Source organism: Callithrix jacchus, chromosome 1 (genome assembly GCF_049354715.1).
Source record: "Callithrix jacchus isolate 240 chromosome 1, calJac240_pri, whole genome shotgun sequence".
Lineage (NCBI taxonomy): Eukaryota > Metazoa > Chordata > Mammalia > Primates > Cebidae > Callithrix > Callithrix jacchus.
In genome coordinates, this window is record NC_133502.1 from 43,504,853 (window position 1) to 43,526,622 (window position 21,770).

Genomic DNA, 21,770 nt, shown 5'->3' on the forward strand with positions numbered 1-21,770 from the left:
TAATTCCTTGTAAACGATAACGTTTTTGTGAAATGGATAACAACCTAATTATCTAGTATAGTTCCTGGCATTTAATAGCCTCTCACTAAGTGGAGGTTGTCATTATATTAACTATTATTAACCTCTGAAAATTTGTGAAATTGGTAACATTGGTCTTCAAAATCAGCTTTCTCTTTCAACATATTTGTATGTTGTTTTCTTTCAGATGTAGTAGAAAATACTCTGTGTGTATGATGTAGGCAGTGATTCGGACAGATAACTGAATCACTGCCTACATCTTACACACACACAGTATTTTCTACTATGACCTTCCAGAGCACTAGAAAATTATTTAATCCTCACCACACTTTTCCCAATCTCTTATCCTTGAGGATTCTGAACTTTTAGGCATTCACACTCAAAAAGTGTGGTGTTTAAAACTTTACCTGTTTAGCTTCTTTTAAAATTGAAACCTTCATATTAGTTAATTTTTAATTATATTATTATTAATCACTCCATATGTTGCATCCTCTCTACCCCTATGCTTATAAAGCCCAGTAGTTCTGGTATTGAAGAATTATAGCATTTGAGCACATATTTTTTCTGTGAAGTTATTATTAAATAAGACTATATTCTTGTGAAAGGCAACACACTCTTTGGAAAGAATAAGAAATTGATGTTACTGTATGTTAGCCACAATTACATTCATTTTTAAAAATACTCTTCATATGTTGGATAGGCTTTTTGCTTAAGTTTTACTTATTAATTTGTGGCACCATTTTCAACTTAATTTCAAAAGCACACATCTTAAACACTGTTAAAAGATTCTAGGCTGGGCATGGTGGTTCACACCTTTAATCCTAGCATTTTGGGAGGCCAAACTGGGAGGATCGCTTGGGCCCAGGTATTTGAGACAAGCCTGGGCAACATAGTGAGACCCTGTCTCTGCAAAACATAAAAAAGTTATGTGGAGTGGCACAAGTTGGTAGTCCCAGCTACTCTGGAGGCTGAGGCAGGAGGATCACCTGAGTTCAGGAAATTCAGGCTGCAGTGAGCTGTGATCATGCCACTGCACTCCGGCTCCGACAACAGAGCGAGACCCTGTCTTAATTTATTTTCTTTTCACATATTTGTTTTCTCTTTGAGGTATGTTATAAATACCTTTTCAGATGAAAGGTTTAGATAGTCATGAAGTTATTACTAAGACCAAAAATGGCAAAACTTTATAAAAAATGTAACAATCATCCATTTTATTCCTCCCCTATTGAAACACTTAAAGCATATAAATAGTCTATGCTTTAGAGAATCCTTCAGAATTACACATATGTCAAGAAATCTAATTTGTATGCATCAGCTTTCATTCCTGTGTTTGTGTTGGCTTTAAGTAGCACCACAGCTTTTAATTGTGAGGTTTTAAGTTCTGCAATTAAAATGTACCCTTTTTGCTAAGAGGGTTGAGTGATAGTTTTTGATTTACTTTAGACAGTTTAGACAAATTATATTTAAAAGAACATAAAGATGCACAGAGCATTTCCTGATTCAGAGAAGGTCAAAGTGTCTTAGTCACATTTTTTGAAAGTTTTACCTTGAATAACTAATGATTCTTCTCACTGTATTGACTAAACTTCGCTAAAGACATACAAGCAGGATGTCAAACTGCTTTAAGACATCAACTCCTTTGAAATCAATGACCACATGACCTTGAACAGAATAGGGAACATGATATTTTATATCGCACGTTGTTACATTAAAAGTACTTCTGTGAAGGATGCAGAGATTAAATTAGATCCTCCAAAGATGCTTGTATTTCTGTTTTGATTAGTTATGTGTTTATAAAAATAATGAAAATTCTTTGCAAATGACTAGAAAATTTGTTTAGAGCTTTGACCATAGCAAAAATGTAGTAGAAGTTCTGCAGACAGATGTTTAAGTTGTTCAAGGGAGACCATAAAATGGATAATTCTGGTCAGTAATGAAAGTTGAGGTCACAGAAACAGGTTTGTAGAGTAATAACAAAAATGTCTCATGAAGACATTTGAGAAGAAGCACATTAAAGAGGCATTACTAATATGAAATAGAATTTAAATTAATTCCAAAAATTCTGGGGAGAGAAAAGCATTTCAAAGACATAGAAAAATAAAAAGAAAGCAATTTAAGATGGGCTTGGTATAGGTGGGTATTGTGGATGCATTGGTCCAGCTTGGGAGGTGATGTCAAGGGGATAGTAATGGTCAGATTACAAAGAATCTCATGTGAAAGGATGTTAAGCAGGGAGATGTATAATGCAAGTTGTGGTTCTAGATTAAATAAATTACTCCTGACTACATGATTTGATAGAGTTGACATTAATATCAGGAAAAGTAATCAGGATACAACTGTAATCATGTAGTTTGGAAATAATGAGGTCTTTGTAGACTTAATTTACCCAGGCAGTGTCAGTTGGACATAAAAGATTTGGTAAATACAAGGAATGTTTCGGATTTTGAAGTGAGAGATACTGCTAAACTATTTGGATAAGAGTGAAATTGGCATATGAATTAATTTTTGAAATATTTTTTAAATGTTTGTATTACACCTGTCAATTTTTAGGAAATCAGGTACCAAAGTTGATATTAACATTGACGTGATGTAGTGACCACAGATAGATTATTAGATTCCTGTTTTCAGAACTATTTCTCAGCAAAGGCATAATAGCTTAAAATAAAAACTTAATTTTGGGGGGGAATTAAAGCAAAATAAAAATTTACTTGGGCAAATCTTAAACCACACACTTCTGTTTTCTTTCTGAGTTTGGAAAGATTTATGAAGTTGCCCATTTTTAATGGCAAATAACAGCTGCTATTTTTACATATTGAGGATTTGTTTTTCAATCTGTGATAAATACTGGCAGAACATTATAAAATGACAAGGGTGAGGGAAGTGCGAATGAACTGGCAAACACGAGGCTCCACTATTTATTTTAATCTCACTGAAACTACAGTACTGAACTATAAATATATTAGCAAATAATTTTATTGGCATGTTTTGTGTTGGATATAAACATGCCATGTTGGATTTGTTTTTGGACGTAAACCTACCATTTTCATAGACGATTGTTAATATAGCACAATTATTACTTGTGCTATTATGAGGATGCTGATTTAACAGCAGGAACTGTCTTGGGCAAAACAACAAAGTGGCAGAAGTTCCTTTTTTGGGCTTTTCTTCTCATTCCTGGAACCCACCTATGCCCTGGAGTTGCAACCCTGTCCCTACTTACTTCCCTTGTGTTCATGAAGCCTATGATAGTGTCCTAACCATATTACCTCTATTACAATGTAAACTCAACCCTATTTTAAATTTTTAGGTTCATAATCAGTTGATGAAAGAAATTAACTATTTGTGGTATGTTAATGAAAAGGTCATGACATTTTGAAAGACCTCCATCACTTTGGATCTAATTTAAATAAATCACACTCTCCATGGAGATCTTAGTGATGCCGTGATAAGTTAGTGAAAAATATTTCACGGTAGGTAAACCAAGAGTAGATTAATAGTATTGTGATATAATGATGAGCTTTGAGAAATCTGATAAGGAAATTCTTCATAATATGTAACACTGCTTAGATTTAAATAATTTGATTTTGATTAGAATGACATTAACAAGTACTGATATATAATAGGTACTTAATGTCTGAATTTTTGTACTTAAGTCTTTGTGCTTAGGGTAATTATTGGTGGCTGACTGCCTACAAGGCAAAAACATTTAAAAATAGAATACAACTTTTCCTAGTTAAAAATAAAGAAAAAGAAATTGTCAGCTTGTGTTCTCTCACATTCTAAGTTAATTTTGTGACAGGTAAGTTCCATTTTTCCAGGGCGTAATATCAGATGCCACTTATCAAAAGGAAACTGTATAATTCTGTGCTATGATTGTCAAATGGCTCATGGAAACTACTAAGTTTCAGTAAAACACTCGATTTGTATAGCTAAATACCTGGTCAATTTAAAATCATCTAGAATGAAATTTCTTCACATAGCCTCAAATTTTAATAAATGAAAGATTTGAAGAATATATCTTTTTAGGAAATTGTTCCTAATTATCTTTTGATGAATAATTCTGCAAAGAAATAATACAAAAATTATAAAGAATTCAAATGAGTATTATTATCACATTTCTTTCCCCAAACAAATACAAAAGCTATGCTTTATATCACTTTTAAAGTAAAACTTCATCTTAAAAATTGCTAAAGTATTTGTCTAATTAAAATACTAGACATTTCCAAAAGACTCTAATAGTAAACTAAGGTATTCAGTGCATTTCAATTCTATAGTTTTGACATTTACAAGGATAACAGACAATGCAAAAATAAAATGTTACGTGTTTTCCTCAAAAAACAAACCACAGCTGGTGGGTTTAATTTTATTCCTACCAGCCGTGACAGCAGCCTTTTTAAATATTGAAAGTGTGAATTAAAGCTTCTGCAAAACAGTTGCCATATAAATTTTCTTAACCACTATTAATTATATATGAAGTATCAAAAAATTGTCCTGGCTTAGCTGAGTTGATTTTTAACATGATGGGGATAGAAAATGTTGACGCTTTTGAGGCTACCAAAACCTCCCAGAGATTGTGGTTGAGTGTTTACATCTCTTACACTTTGGTGGTTGTCCTCAAAACCATCAAGAAAGTAGCCTTCTAGATTCCTCCTTGTTTTCCAGTCATCTCCTGGTATTTTGATGATAATTGTATACAAATGTAAATGAAACCCTTTTTGACTTCCTACAATCTACCTATCCGATAGAACTTTCTCTGAAATTAAAAATATTCTATGTCCGCATCATTTGGTTCAGTAGCTACTGACATGTGACTGCTGAGTACTCGAAATGTGGCGAGTTATGAAGAGTTGAATTTTAAAATTTATTTAATTTTAATTTAAACAAACATACTTATCTTTTGGCTACTGTATTGCATAGTGAAGATCTGTAACATGAAGTGTATCTTACTGTGTTCTATGTTCCAGGGAAGACAAAACAAACAAACAAAAACATAAAATACTTCTCATATGGTAGGGACGATAAGATATAAATATGTATGTAAACAAATATAATAGAAGTTAGAATGTTGAGAACATTTAGGTAGCCTAAACCCCTGAAACAACATACTGTAGCAAAAAGTGGGGAAAGATCAATTCTAGTTTGTGATGGAAGAGAAAGGTTTATGGAAATAGAAATGTAGACAAACTTTGGGTAGTACCTTGACAGGTAGAGTTAATTTACAATGGCGTTCCAGAGAGTGGGAACTTGGTTAGCATATTCAGAGGTTTGGCCTGTAGTGGTCCAGTCATGAAGTTAATGAGTAATAAGATTTAGCTAGGGGGTCAAGAAGAACCTTGAATATTGGCTAGGGCCTAAATAAGATAAGCATAGAAGTCTTAAATATTTAGTCGAAATAAGAGAATTACTTTGTAAAGATACAGAGAGGTTATGAAGGAGGTTATGAAGTAACCCAGGAGAAAGGTTTGATGCCAGAATCAGAAGGGGGGCAGTGGTAAGAGAAGGAAGATGATGGGGAGGAATGCCTTGGGTGCATTCTCCCATAGCTACTGTCTCCTATAGTAGCATACATACATGTATTTTTCCTCTGAGAGACGGTCTTGTTCTGTTGCCCAGGCTGGAGACCATGGTGCTAACATGGCTCACTGCAACCTTGACTTACTGGGTTCAAGCAATTCTTCTGCCTCAGCCTCCCAAGTAGCTACAGGTGTGTGCCACCATGGCCAGCTACGTTTTAAATTTATTGTAGAGACAGTCTTGCTATATTGCCCAGGCTGGTCTCGAACTCCTGGGCTCAAGCACTTCTCCCACCTTGGCCTCTCAAAGTGCTGGCATCACATATGTGAGCCACCACACCCAGCCTAGTAGCATATATATTTCAACGGGAAATAAAAAGCCAATCTATTCCTCCTGTACACCTGTAGCCTTCTCAGCGTAGTACCTAATTATATTTCATAGTGATTTATTATCAAATACCCAGTCCTAGACACAAACACGTTATATGATGTCTAAGAATCTAGCAGGATCCAATGCATTAAGGCTTGATTTTAAAGAGAGGAAAGAGAGGGTACTGAGGTATAAGCCCTGGTTTTCATTGCTAGATTACATTGATAGTGAAGAGATGGGAGGGATAGAAGGAAAATACAAACTTACTGTTTCTTTGTGAGCTAATTTAAGGCTGATTCCATGTTTATAAATGGTGAGAAAACTTAAAGCTTTTTCCACAAAATAAATGTCTAATAGGTTCATTATTTTTTTCTTCATAATGTGCTTTCAAATGAGAAAGTTAGAACATTTAAGTAGAAACTTCAAAATATAAGGGTAAGTTGTCTATGAGAGGAATATTTGTTCATATGTGTAGTAATTACAATAGTTAAACTTGAGAAATTTGCATATTTAAAATCGTGCAAATGCTTGAACTTAGTGGCATATAAACAAGAGCATACTTCAGTTTACAATTTGTAATTATAAGTTTGAAAAGTTCAAACAAAGAAGTGAAAGTTTCAGTGCTTTACTAACTATCCTAGTTAAAACAAACGCATAAAAATATACATGAATAGTTTACTTGCAAAATGTGATCAAACTGTTAGAGAGGGTGTTTGTTAAGAATCTAGTTGTGTAATGAGATTGCTAAACAGGATGTTAAAGCACTACCAGGAATCTTACACATCTTCAGCATATCAGAAATCATACAGGTGTTTGGCTCAAAGTTTTAGTTTGTTCAAAAATGCTTTCAAATGTTAAATACTTTTTATCGATGTGCCTGTGTTTCAGGAACATTTCAAAATGAGACATAAGAATTTAACCTGAATATGTTCATACACTTTGAAATTTTACCCGCAAGTTATTATCACAAACATTTTGTATATATAATGAGAAAAGTTTATTTTCTATAAACACTTGGTAAATGTCGGAAGCAGAAGGACTTTGTTTTTACCAACTGTTTGCTTAAACCTACACAATAAATTACAATTGTCACTGCTTCTCTAAACAGTTTTCTAAATTTTTGCTTCACGTATTCCTTGGTTTGTAGATATGTATGTGTGAGTTTTTAATACAACCAAACTTTTAGCATATCTATAATGACTATAGTAGTTTTACATTTTGAGTGTGTTTGTCTAATACTCTGAAAACAATAGTATATTTTTATTCCAAATTAATTTTGTTTTCATTATTCACAAAAGACCGCAATTCTTTTAATTATTAGATCTTCTTTGTTTTGATTTAAACATATCCTCTTACTAAAATTTTCTATATTCATCAGTTTATATTAATATAAAGAATAATTTTTTTTTGTTTGGTTTTCCCTGGATGGAAGATTTACACATACACGCTGTGTTTTCCAGTTGCTGTCTGTTTCTGCTAGCTTTCATCTTCAAGCTGAAAATTTTTCTAATTCTTTGTCTTTCTTTCAGTAATTTAATTCCACAAGAACAGATTAAATATGCTTTATTTATATTAGCATATAAATTAATAATGATTCAAACAATTATTTAACAAATAATAGAAAAAAGAGTATTAAATGGATTCATAAACCCATTTGGCCAGTGCTTATGACTCAGATGCTGATAGCTCTATTTCTCAAAGTTATTTTTTGTCTTATGTTTCTAGGCTAAATTTAAATCCATCCTGGAATATAAGAAAAATAAAGGATGGTGAATATTTGCTAAAAAAGCAGACAATCTGAAAGGATTAAAATGCTTTAATCAGACAGGAAAAAAAAAAGGCTCTGGCCACTTGATTAGGGCTGATTTCCACCATCTGCTTATACTTACTGAGGATCTAGCCCTGACTGAACACTAATTTGTGCACTTCCTAGAAATTGAAATCTCTCAGCAAGCAAATTAACAAGAGCAGGGATTCAGCAATAATGGAGCTCCTCGGCTTTTGTTTCTCTCTGACAGATGGACAGGGTGCGCTCAAATTGAATTCAGCTTTAATTGCATTGTGCCATTTAAAATTTTATCTGCTCCACAGATTTTGTTTACAGGTTTCAGGATTCCAAACCTTTGGAAGTTTTTTTTTTTTTTTCAGTACTGGGCAAGATAAAGAACATTGTAATTCTGTGTGACTGGGAGGTGTTCATTACAACTCCTTACCCTGAAGGGTGGCACGTTAAGAAAAGGAATTATGTTTTAAAGTCTGGGGCAAATGGGAAACAATTCAAACTTTGCATATGTTCAAATATTGGCAGCTCATAAATAAAAGTAACCAGAAATGTTCTGTATTTCATATCTAAATAAGAAAGTAATTTGCCTTGTTTCAATTAATGTGTTTCAAACTTTGCTCATCAGTATATTACTTGGAACTGCGAACCACTGAATTCTAGAGATAAACTTTTTTGTAAATGAATCATGATATTCTAAAATTACTTTTAGTTTCTGCTTGATTGACAGTCTTCAGATAGAACTGACTTATATGAACTGTTCTTTTGAGCAGCGGTATAAAATACTAAATCATTTAGGCATGTCCTAAACATTCCTGTGAATCTAACGCTGAAGATGCATTTGTTGCAAAATTGCTTGTCAATCTACAAGCATTTTCTCATAAATCTGTGGCTTAGTAGGTACTAAACTCTGACATTTCTGGTGGCAAACAGAGATCCCGAGAGCTTGAATATACCATCATAAGATTTGATTTGCACCCTATTTATGTGAAGATTGAAGACTTTCGGCTATTGAGCACCTTTCCAGGAAGAACTGAATTTGCTTTACATAAGGCAAATAGTTCAGCCGGAGGAATTTAGGGATGGAGGACTTCAAGGGAAAAGAGTGAATTCTCCAAAGTCGAGAAAATGTTGGTGCGTGCTTGTATATAAGTTGCATGCATACAATGCTCACTGAAAAGGCTTCTGAAAATACTTTATCTACTTTAAAATATATAGTTGCTATTTGTTTATATTCAGTTTTATTCCATAGTTTTCTTCCACTTAAGGCTAATTTGTTCACAGGATATTAGCAATGTGCAATGTCTTCTTGGATATGGTGGGGTGTGTATATATATATTTATTGTTGCAGAGATTTTTTTCAAAGAGTCTTTCTAAATTATTAATAATAATTAAAATGATCAAAGAGTGATATCTGAGGACTTCAGATTAGCTGCTGTATTCTATTAAAATATCATGTAGATGTTTGGATAAAGCAATTTCATCCTAGAAAACAGGCTTACATTTTATCATAATGAGTCATCTTAATATTTTTCAGAGGTCTCAGCTAAATGAGGATTTGAAATACTGGTTAAGTAATCAAGTGTAGGTGTTGTAGAGAACATCTTAGTTTTATGAACTTAGGAAAATCTTTCCTGAATACCTACTTTCTTTATAGGCAGTTGGGAGAGAAGGTGTCTGTTGTAAAAGACCAAATGTTATTATCGCTACACTTAAAAATCTAGAAAGAAGTTCATTAACGAATTTGTGGCCTTTGATGTTTTATAAACAGGGCTTTGGTGAGCAGTAGAGAAAGGACTGATCTAAAAAACATGCTTCCCGAACTCTTGTGTTTTTCCCTTGTGTTTTTCAAATTGTGTTTATTTTATTCTTTTTAGTGCTCCAGATATTAGATTTCTCAGCTTTCTATTCCACTTTGCTTCTTTGCGGCCATTGGAAGCCCCTGTGCCTTATTTTAGTTCCTTTCTCAGAAATATCTCTTAGAAAGAATTAAATTTGTATATAATCACAGTATTTGAGAGCCGAATGGAACCTTGGAGATAGTCTTGTCCAACTTTTGCTTTTCATAGATGAGGAAATAGAGACCTGGAGAGCTAAAGCAACTCACTTAAGGCTAGACTGTTAGTTATTGGAAAGGCCAAAATTAAGACCCAGGTTCATGAATCTCATCAGACAGAAATTTCTGGAAGCACCAAAGAGTTCATTCCCGAACAGCCATAACTCCTAGTGCAGTATTCACTATAAACCTCAATAGAAAAAGTATCCATAAACTGATCACTGATAAAAAAGAATAGAGTATGCCCAGATATAAAACACATGAACAGTCAAGATTTTTTCCATCAGAAAATGGAGATATAATGATTGCTCATTGCCAGTAGTCATAATGCCTGCTGCATTTATAACTCATACCCATGTTTTTCCTTTTTGGCTCTTCCAAAATACATTCTGTACCTAGGCCATAAGCATGCATTTGTAGATTCATAGCTTCAAATTTTGGCAGTTTTCAAAACCACATGGCCAGATTTGGGCCCCTTCTACTTAGCTGGGAATTCCACCATAGAAATGCCAATCAGGGTGCCGAACGAACCTAGTGCTCTTTTCTTGCCAACACAGTGGTTGAGAGCCGGTATGTACTATCTGTCTTGGGTTTATAGTCTGGTACAATAATGTCATTGCCCCATGTGGCAAATGGTGTAAGCTATTGTAAAACTGTTTGTCTATGTGATTAAGACATTGCTGCAGTGTGCAGCACCAGCCAATTACTTTTTTAATTTAATTATAGCAGAAAAAAGAGAATAGCATAATAGAAATTCTTGTCATAGGGAATATGTAAAATGTGAATTGAAGAGCCATGAAAATTTCATGCATTGGCAGCCGTATTTGTTTTTATTTTCAACTTGTTATAAAGACTGCATTTATTCAATGACATAAAATAAGACATAGCAGCATTTAGTAATTACTTAGTTCTACATCAAAATAATTATATCCTATATGCACTTGTGATCCCCTTTACTGTATATGAATGTACAAATAAACACTTCTGGGTCTGTATCAGTTTTTACTTTTTGACAGTGTAAATAAAGCTGAATCTTCAACTTTCAAATTAAAACTGATAACCTTGGGCATTCAAGGCTTTTATAAAGGAAGGGGGAAACTTTAGCTTCCTCAAAACAGGTTGTGTCTCTGGAATGCTTCTGGGACTAAAGAGATCAATTAAGTGTGTATAAACAAACAGTTGGAAAAAAGCTACTAAAACAACAGAGGAGAGAGCTCTCTATTGGGCTCCAGAGGCCTGGGGGAGCGAAGTTTCATTAACTGGATCTGAAGTCCTATGGCCTTCTATAAACAGGCATTAATTAAAGAATGTAAAAAATAAAGTTTCAGACCTTGCAATATGTTAATGATCATATGATTCAGGGACCGGGAAGGAGAGGAGCAGCAGAGGTCATAAAATAAGCATGAAGCATTTAATATGAGTGCTTGGCAGGGATTTCTGCAAATTAGTTGGTTATTTGCTGGTCCAAAGCAAATTAAGGTGATTTTGCTTCACTTGCTAATTTTTTATGTGCATGCTTGGCAAAATGTTTTTCACAAATGGATGAAGGTTATTGTTAATGGCATAATGAGAAATATTAACATATTTAAATAAGCTCCAAAATTCTGACATACAACACATGCAGTTTTTATTTAACACAAACATTGAAATTCTATTAGGTTCTGAAGATGGTTTTAAATGAAATTACAGAAAATACTCAGGTCATAATGTTTGGCTGTGTGAATGCACCTTAAGTACTTCTTCATACATTTGCATAAGTGTTTTTGAAAAAAAATTATAGGCAATGGATATATATATATATATATATGTACTTCTCTTTAAAATCAACTTTCATAGTTCATTTGCTTCATGCTAGAGAGGGGAAAAGTGAAAGAAATAAAAGCACATCCCAAGAGTAAGATACTAAATTTAGTCATTTAAGTCTGCTTATGGTGTTTGGAGAGGTGACATTTTTGAAACTCTGGATTCAGAGGCACACAACCTGCTTTCATTTTTGATTACTTTTCTATACATATTTTTATTTTAATTTTGGCCAGACTAAATTGTTCTGTGTTTATGTATTGCTACTTGCTTCCTTTTAAATGGTTGCATTTCATCTGGGGACTCAAAATGGAGTTTAAAAATTGGAGCAACTTCTGGAAAACTCTTTTGAAATTACAGTGAAACTAGTGTGTCACTTTAATTACCGTGAAGTTGCACAAAAGTACTGAATTTGGCAACAGAGCCTTATTTAGAAGGAGGTGCTGGAGTAGGATGCTACTATTGACATTGTTCTGTTACAGCAATTTTAGATGGACAAATTGCAGTTGAGAAAATTTCATGACTCGGTAAAATGAGCAATGATGACATCTGTGGATGCGGGTCTGTTCATATCTTTGCAGAGCCTTTAGGGAAATAAATATCTCGGAACATTCGGTGAAGTGAAGCTCACTCAATAAATCAACCTGACACAATAACACTTCTGGCACATGAGCCCTACTTCTCCCCAGCACCACCTACCCCTCTGTGTTCCTGTGCTACCAAATGGTATCTCCCCATAGGCCTCTAAATCAAATCATAGCACACAAATACAGTGAGAATTTATTGGGAATTGGTTTTGTTCGGCAAAAACATTACTTATTAGATGAACTGAAATGATAATAAATTTTGACCCTTTAAGGACTGAGCTAGTTCAGTCAATGTGCTGTTTGATGGAAGGCATCCAGAATTATCTTAAGGGTATCATCTTACCATGAGCTGTTTTAAGTTTTATTAGGATTACTTTTCTAATTTTCAGCTTAATTTTAAAAAATCACATCACATGAAATGTATTGCCTGCAAATACCACATTTTCTTTTTTAAATCCTTCAAGGTGAAACTGGGACATTTGTTAGTAATATTTAAATTAATAAGCAAAAGCTAAAGTATGTATATACTAAAACAGCTTTGAATAAACACAAGGTAAGTGCAGGGTGGTTCAAAAATTACAATATGCAACTGAAGGTTTCTATCTTAATCAGTATGATGATCATATCTGAGGTAACAAAATGAGAAAGGAGATTATTATCTTTCATAATATTAGAACTACCGATATATATGAGAGGATTATGTTAACTAAGGTGTATTTAGAATTTCTATATATAAAAAAAACAAGAAATATAATATTAATTTTTCTTACCATGAGGAAATAATAGATGGTTTCTACTTTTATTATTTCTTTCACTAGAGATAATAGTTAACAAAGAGGATCAATAGGAGAAACCAGTTTCCTAACCCTAAGTGTCTGTAGATGGCCTTGGGAAATAAAGTATGTTTCTACAAGGCAAAGTTTATTGGTGAATTTTCTAATTGCATATGTTTACATGAACTGTCCAGCTTACAAATTAGTATTATGTATTACTTGTCTTCCATACAAAGTGTGTGATGTGTCTCTATGTGATTATCTTCTTTATGAGATTTTCTTTATGTGATTTTCTAATGAATCATAGGCCTTGTAATTAGTTTGAAATACAGTATTTTCTGTTTGCTTACCTGCTAAGTGAGTCACTTTTTATCATAAACGTGCCTTGGGAGATGTTGGAAATTTTTCTGGAGGAACAGTGTGTATCCTTAAATCATTTGTTCAACTAAAGCATTAAAAACATTATGGCGTTTCTAATGGGAATTACTAATACTGAAAATTTGGTTAGCAGTTCAAAGCTTTGTCACCGGCCAAACTTGTAGAAGTGATAGTAGGATACACTATGTGTTATTGAAAATAATAAAAGTAAGATTTTTATAACAGCTTTAGCTTTACCTGCTTATAGTTTTGATCTATAAGGAATAATTCCATTAACTATTTTTATCCAACTGAAAGAAACCCAAAGGGTCTCTCAAGTTTTCTTTAAAGAAACCTTTAACTTTTAATGGTATTCTGGTACAAAAAGAAGAAGTACTATTATTCTAACTTCTTTTTCATGAAGAAAATAATAATACCCAAAGAACTGAGGCCATTTTGAAGTCACTTGCAGAATTAGTAAGTTGAGGATTATAAAATCCAAAATCTAAAAGGTATTTTTTAAAAGAAGCACATTCAGTAATGTAAGATATTCCAGAAATAGTGTTGCTTGCTTCTTTCTTAAAGCTCTTTGGAAAACAGGCCTACAACCCTGCTTGGAATGTTCATGTCTCATAATGCTTTCTTAGATATATTCTTCATAAAGATTAGCCTAATTTCTTCTTGCTATAAATTATTCATTCTGATAGCTATCTATCATCTAAGCACCTACTGCATACCAGTTACTATGCCAAGCTATGTACATGCATTTTTAAATTTGCTCCTTTTAACAGTATTGCAGGGAAGCTAGTATAGTCCTCACATTAGAGATGCAAGATTGAAATCAGACAAGGTTAACTATCTTGATTAAGATTATATGTCATAGAAGGGGCTTGGAAAGCATATTTGGCAGATTTCAAAATCTGATTTGTTTTTTGTTTGTTTGTTTTTTCTCCATAGTACATACTGCCCCTGGACCACTGATTGCCCTATATCAGATATTATACTAAGTGCATATAAAGGTACATGATATGTTTTCTTTCCCTCATTTGGATGAATCTGATTCCAAATGATTTCAGTGTAAAATGAGAATGCTGTAGGATTATTGACAGAGTTATCAGCCTCCCTTGAAGAGGTGGAGAGCCTTAGGGAGGAGCTGGGGTTGAACCAGGTCATGATGTTTAAGTACAAGGCAAAGGAGAGGAAAAAATCAGGAAAGTAAACATGGTTAAGTGTGGAAATATCAAGAAGTCCTACAGGCGAATTGTATGGGATTTGGGAGAAGCATTACGAAATGATATTTTTAAGTTAGAAACGTGAAATTTACTCCTATCTTTACAGCATTCTTGAAGTACTTGAGGCCCATTAGTGTCATGTCTTCAGCTTAAAAAAATCCATTTCTTTGTTTTGGTTATTTTTCTTGCTAAGTGGAGAAGCCAATCTATACATGAACTTCTAAATTAGAAATAGACTTTGCTGGGAATAGTGATATTATCTCATTTGATACTCTTATTTATGTCAGTCGGTAACATAAAAAAATTAATTAGGACTTCAAAGAATGGTTTATTGAAATTTTCTTTTAACCAGGCTATGGTTTGAATATACTAAATTCTAAGTATATTACTTGTTAGCAAGATTTAAGATATGGTTAAGATTATTGGAAAAAAAGATCTTGTACTCTACACAATAGGGTTCCTATTTAAAGGGCATTAAGTATTTTGTTTTTATCTTTCAGTTAAAATGATGGGAAACTAAGAGTTTGTACCTGAACATCAATTAAAGAGTTAAAAATTAGTATAAGCAATTCTGCCTACATTTACCTTTTAAAAATGGTTGCTTGCTAGGTGTGATGGCTCACGCCTGTAATCCCAGAACTTTGGGAGGCCAAAGCAGGAGGATCTGAAGCCAGGAGTTCAAGATCAGCCTGGCAAACATGGTGAAACCCCATCTCTACTAAAAAAAAAAATTAGCCAGGCACGGTGGCATGCATCTGTAATCCCAGCTACACTAGAGGCTGAGTCAGGAGAATCACTTGAACTCAGGAGGTAGAGGTTGCAGTGAGCTGAGATCTCGCCATTGCACTCCAGCCTGGGTGACAAAGAAAGACTCTGTCTCCAAAAAATAAAATAAAATAAAAAATACACAAACAAATAAAATGGTTGCTCATTTTTATTCTTAAAGGAAATTAATAGATAAGTAAACCAATGCAACCATGATGGAATATTTTGATATGGAGACACCATGCCAATTTGCCCAGGATTTGGTTAGTCCTGCCCTGACAAGGTCCTTTTTGTATTGAATTACGCATAACTATGCATATGGGAAACTAGTACAGGAAGAATGAGTTTGAAGGTTTTCAGGAATCTGAGTAACTGAACATGTGATTGTACATCTCATTGACTTAGTTTTCTCATCTCTAAGTTGAGTTGATAGAGAACATGGGCTTGGACTGGCTGGGTAAATATCTAGGCTGTGTCAGTGATTCTCAGACATTGGGAAAGTTACATAACTTCTTTAACCCTTTGTTTTTTTTTTTAAAATAAAAAAATGGATAATAATTGGACCTAATTATAACATGTAAACACAGCAAAATGCCAGCCCTGTAATAAAGTCTCAAAAAACATTGAAAAAATTATTGATGGAAATAAGGAGGTTTTAATACCAGGGCTGTGATTTGGGTTCCAGCTCCCGCCCGCCCTCCTACCCATTAGCTGTATGACTTTGGTCAAGTTACTTAAACTTTCTAAACCTCAGCATTTTTCACTAAAAAATAGGTGACTAGCCAGGCATAGTGACTCACGCCTGTAATTTCAACATGTTGGGAGACTGAGGTAGGAGGATCGCTTAAACCCAGTAGTTTAAGACCAGCCTGGGCAGCATAATGAGACCTCAATTTTACAAAAAATAAAATTAGTCAGACAGGGTGGCACATGCCTGTAGTCCCAGCTTCTCGAGAGGCTGTGGTGGCAGGATTGCTTGAGCTCAGGAGGTGGAGGCTGCAGTGAGATTGCACCACTGCACTCCAGCCTGGGCAACAAGGCAAGACCCTGTTTCAAAAAAAAAAAAAAAAAGAGAAAGCAAGATCTCACTTGGTTGAGAAGTAAGTAAGTAAAATAGATATTCACATAGTTATTTCCCTTTTGTCTCTATATCAAGCAATCTGGAGATTTGGGAGGAGGGAGATTGAAATGAAAAGAGGGTCTTAGAATGGAAACTTAATTCAGATTCTTCCATTTTCAAAGTTGCTGAAGAGTTTTTCATCACTTCTATTTGTTTTGAGTTTTAAAGATTTAGTTAAGCAGCTTTTGACTGAAAGTATTAGAAGTTCAGTTCTTCAACAAATATATGTTCTAACATCCTTAATGTTTAACTTAAAGATAATTGGGAATTCTGGACATTTAAGTAAAACTGCTAATTTTACTCTTTTTTATAATTTCTTCTTAACTATATACTACTTCTGGAGCCAGTTAACCAATGCTTGCTTATGATTGTCATTATTTCAGTTAAAATTTTTAAAATGTACTTAATGTGTTTGATACTCCTCCCGTTAAAGAAGTGAATTGAGTTGAATTGAGACTCCCACACAGGCCAAACGCTGCTCCAAAAGAGAGGACCTTTACAATAATATTCTTAGGAATATAGCATTTTGCAGCTCTCATATTATTCCGCTTTATTTTGCTTACCTCTTGCATTCATTCTGTCCTCTCCTCCTTCATGAAGATTCAGGTAAAATTAATGCAAGTGCTCCCAGCTCTAGTGACCAGATACTAATATTTCCTCCCAATTGAATGTGGAATATTAATACTGAGAGCAAATAACTTAGTGTCTCCAAAGTAAAGTTAGGGCTAGATAAAGTAGAATGATGACGAGCCACCATTTAGAGTATGCCTCTTTCTAGTGGCATGCTCCTGTATTCCCATTTCATAGAGAGTGATATTGGACATTCAGTGACCATGGGTTGATCATATATAAACATCTGGCGAGGTTGAAACATCAATTTAACATCTCATCTTAAAATTTTACAAGGTGGGTTCGATAATATTTTTTGTATTGTATAAAATTATTTTCAGGATTTATTGTCTATTATCAAAACTAAAACTATCCTTTGCTTTTGAGGAAAATAGAAACTGCTAGTCACCATCTTCAGAATAATGTAAAGGCTGATTGATAATCATCGCTCTTGTTTTTTTTTCCCACTGCCTGGACCAGTTTGTGTGTGTGTGTGTGTGTGTGTGTGTGTTTACAGAACACTTATTTTAGAAGCCACATTTCCTTTAAATATACAATTTGTTCTGCTTTAAATTACACTTAGTTATTTCTATCTATCTACCATCACATTTTGTAAACCATAGTTGAGCTTAATATGTCATTTATTCAGGCATATTTACTGGGTAGGAAATTTACTGGGCACAAAATTTAGAGTAAAATGCATTGTGTTGGGTTATGTATGAAATGTTAACAAGTATTAAAGTGTCCCAATACCACAATCTGGTAAGAAAGCAAGATCTACAGGATAAGAAACTAAGAAGAAGGCCGGGCGTGGTGGCTCATGCCTGTAATCCCAGCACTTTGGGAAGCCAAGGCGGGCAGATCAGAGGTCAAGAGATCGAGACCATCCTGGCCAACATGGTGAAACCCAGTTTCTACTAAAAAATACAAAAATTATCTGGGCGTGGTGGTGTCTGCCTGTAGTTCCAGCTATTAGAGAGGCTGAGGCAGGAGAATTGCTTGAACCCAGGAGGCAGAGATTGCAATGAGCCAAGATTGCGCCACTGTACTCCAGCCTGGCACCTGGTGACACAGCAAGACTCTGTCTCCAAAAAAAAAGAAACTAAGAAGAAAAGTATTTGAAAGGAAGTAACACAAGAGGAGATGCAAAGACATACACCGTCATGTACTAAATAAGTGATACAGACAAGAGTGTTCTTCCATGGAAAAAAGGGTGAGCTCTCCATGGATTGCTGAGATGCCTTTGGTGGAGGGGTTGCTAGCTAGAGCTGGACTTTAACAATACCAACCTAGACTTGACTGACCACTGAATATGTGAAATGAGCAAACTGTATTGGTGCTATCTGCTTTTTTATGTACTTCAACAAGTTGTAGTTAGGCAGTCATCAAAATATGCTAGTTTTGATGAAGCTTTATTGCTTATCAAAATTTTATAAACCCATTTAACTGTGAATTCACTTGGAAGGTTAGTACTTTATAGATTAATGCCACATTCAGGCAGGCACAGTGGTTCATGCCTATAATACCAGCATTTTGGGAGGTCAAGGCAGGTGGATCACCTGAGGTCAGAAGTTTGAGACCAGCCTGGCCAACATGCTGAAAACCCGTCTCTACTAAAAATGCAGAAAAATTAGCTGGATATGGTGGTGTGTGCCTGTAATCCCAGCTCCTTGGGAAGCTGAGGCAGAAGAATCACTTGAATCCAGGAGGCGGAGGTTGCAGTGAGCCAAGGTTGTGCCATTGCACTCCAGGTTGGGTGACAGAGTGAGATTCCATCTCAAAAAAAAAAAAAAAAGGAAAAGTTCCACACTCTTGTTATAAAAATAAATTATCAAGAAAATAAAATAATGGTTCTGCATTAGCCTCAGGAGATAATGTTTCTTCGTTTACTGTAAATTATTGTTAGATGTCCAAAATAGCTAATGGGTTCTATTAGTGCAGCTGCTTTTATATGGCATGCTTTTGGTGGAAGTAAAGAGAGATAGTCCTAAGGAATCTAGATTTGACTAAAGAAAGATCACTATAATATTCTCCAGATAATTTTGGCCCAAAATATGTCAATACACATATATGCTATATTGGGAAATATCTAAAAATCAATGTCATCTCAGGGCTTCAGTCAGCTATTTGGTTATTGAATATTTCTAGAAAAATAATGGGTCATTTGAAGACCTAATAATTTGAGTTTTGTTTGGCAGATGTAATGTTCATATGTTGTTGATGTGATCATTTAGCCTATACTTCAATTACTGGGAGGCTCTATGAACTGTTTTGTAAATTTGGAGATAGTTGCTTTGATGCAGCTGTAGAATAAAACAAGAACACCTAACTAAATAGCCTTTCATCTTTTCTTCAAAGCAAGAAATAAAAATAATCATTGCAAAGTAATGCTTTTTGTTGTGATTCTTAGATTTAGACGTTCCTGATCACCTGGAAGTTGCCAACATTAGTCTTGCAAAGCCAATACTCGTAGAACCTCCTCCATGTAAGAGAGATTGAACTAAATGAAATGCATTTTCCAAGTAAACTTTCTGGTAGCTTTCATTATACTACTTTGTTCTCATAGTATTTAACTCTAGATTTTTGCTTTTATCTCTGTAGACCACATAATTTTAGAAGGTCTTTTTAAACTGCATCATCTTAACCACCAAATATTTATTAAACCTCCACATCCATGCATTGTGCCAAAGGCCAAAAAGTGAAACTCTAAATCAAGTCATCAAAAGAATCATGTGGACTTCTCTTTTTTCTTTAAGTGTCAATATTACAGTTCTTGACCCTAAGGAAACATTTTAGAATTAGTTCCTGGGTTTTAGGAGGACTTCTAGAGATGCTTCAGTTAAAAACTATCATGCATTAAGCAAATCCATGCTGTGAAGTCACTGAAAGGTATATATAGGTTCGACTAGAGCATTCGTTTGTTTTTCTTTTGCACTGTAAGAAAAAAAAGTCTGTTTCAAATCCTATTTGTCCCTTATCTCTGTTTGTTCAGTTGTTTTTAATATCACATACTGAAAGAATTTCAATAGCAGTTTCACCATGAAGTCATTTGTTATCCTTCAGCAGGCTTTTGCCTACTGAATTGTAAAGCAGTTCTGACTATTTGCATCCTCCAGATGGAGCGGCATATAAACACTCCCAGATATTTCTGGTAAGTATGAAAAAATATCTTATTTGTCCTTTCTGAGAATAAATAAGAGAATGTCAAATTTTATAGACTAATAAATTTGTATGCCGACACTGACATTGAATCTCTCATGGCCTGCAATGTCACAGACCCTGAGAAACACATTTTTTTTTTGTTTCAAATGAATACTAAGTCAAATAGAAGCTCAATAAAAGGCACAGTGTGATTGCATTGTTTATGTCTGCCCAATATTCTAATTCAGTTGCAATATGCCATGAGGAAATGCAATTTACACGTTTCCCAGGTTTATTGCACAACAATCACTCATTCATATATACTTCTGTCTGTCAAAGAAAACCCCACTAATAGGTTAAAATGCCCTTTAGCATGTAGTGTGCAACAGCTGCCTTCTCAATAGATTTAATGTTAATATTTATAACGTCCTCTTAAGAGATATCGAAACAGATGATAGTGAAAAGAAATCTAAATACCTAACGTTTTAAATAGAAATCTTTTGATGTGTTTACATATATGTAGACTTATATGCACATATGAGAGACTCAGAAATAGTACTTCATATGGGATAAATGAGATCCCATCAGTTCAAGCAAATCTTTATGTACTTTTCCAACTTGAGATTAAGTTTATTTCTTATTTTAAATTTATATGCATAACATAGGGTGTCTAATCTTCATATTCAGTTAGATAATGAAGCTCTGCAATATCAGCTGTGATTGACAGTTAATACACTTTTACACTTGCCAGTTTTCATAGAAAATCTAGTTTCTTCCTAAATTAAATACACTATGATATAAACAGAGTAAAATCATATATTTTACAAAGTAAACAGAATTAAACAACTTTTGAGTTAAATGTGTATGTTAAGCACTGAGAATTTGACTTGACTTACTTTATCCGTGTGAGATAAAGGAATCTTGTGAACTGAATACAGACTATTTTCCAGTCTGGTATTTGGGAGAAGGATTTTTAATAAGTAATATATAATATTTATTTTCTTTCACTGTTACAATTAAAACAGAACTTGGTATCATATTTGTCAACATTGATTTGCTTTCTGGAGAATAAATTTTTCTAAGTGCAATTTAGTTGAATGAAAGTATATCTGAGATATGAACATTTAAAATCAATTTTAATAATGCTTCAGAATGGAGGTTTATAAGAATTTGGAAACACAAATTTTATTTAAGTTATTATAAAGGCATATTTTTATGCATTTTTTTCCAACTATGACCTGTGAAAAAAGGTTGAAATTCAACTTGGGTACTTTATTTTTATTATGGTACAATTAGCCACACATGTCTGCCTAAATGTCCTTGATTTCTTCAGAAGTAACCATGTGAAGTTAAAAGTAGCAAGGTATTTTACATTTTGTGAGCTAACATAGAGGTAGAAGAAGGTGTGTGTGCAGCTTAGTGTATAGGGTGTGTGTGTACAGTAAAGTATGCTATAGCAGACAAAACAAAGATATTTCTTCACATTTGATTTTAAATGTGGAAGTTATCACAATCCTAAATTAGTTGATTCAAGTTATATGTGTTAGTATGAACATATATGTATATATATGGACATACACACAAATATATGTACATATTTGTATATATAAACATAGATACATACACATATCGAAGCCACAGGTGTGGCC

General features: G+C 34.0%; 1 protein-coding gene and 1 long non-coding RNA gene across 5 annotated transcripts in view; both read left to right on the forward strand.

Annotated features, from left to right (window-relative positions):
• LOC144579272 (uncharacterized) overlaps positions 1-15,205 on the forward strand; it is a 51,753-nt gene extending 36,548 nt beyond the window's left edge. Inside the window, exons 2-3 of the long non-coding RNA XR_013526520.1 lie at positions 14,212-14,273; positions 15,096-15,205. This is a non-coding gene — a long non-coding RNA (uncharacterized LOC144579272). The remainder of the gene's footprint in view (positions 1-14,211; positions 14,274-15,095) is intronic.
• Positions 1-21,770, forward strand: part of DACH1 (dachshund family transcription factor 1) — a 428,780-nt gene that overhangs the window by 58,342 nt on the left and 348,668 nt on the right. The window lies entirely within an intron of this gene.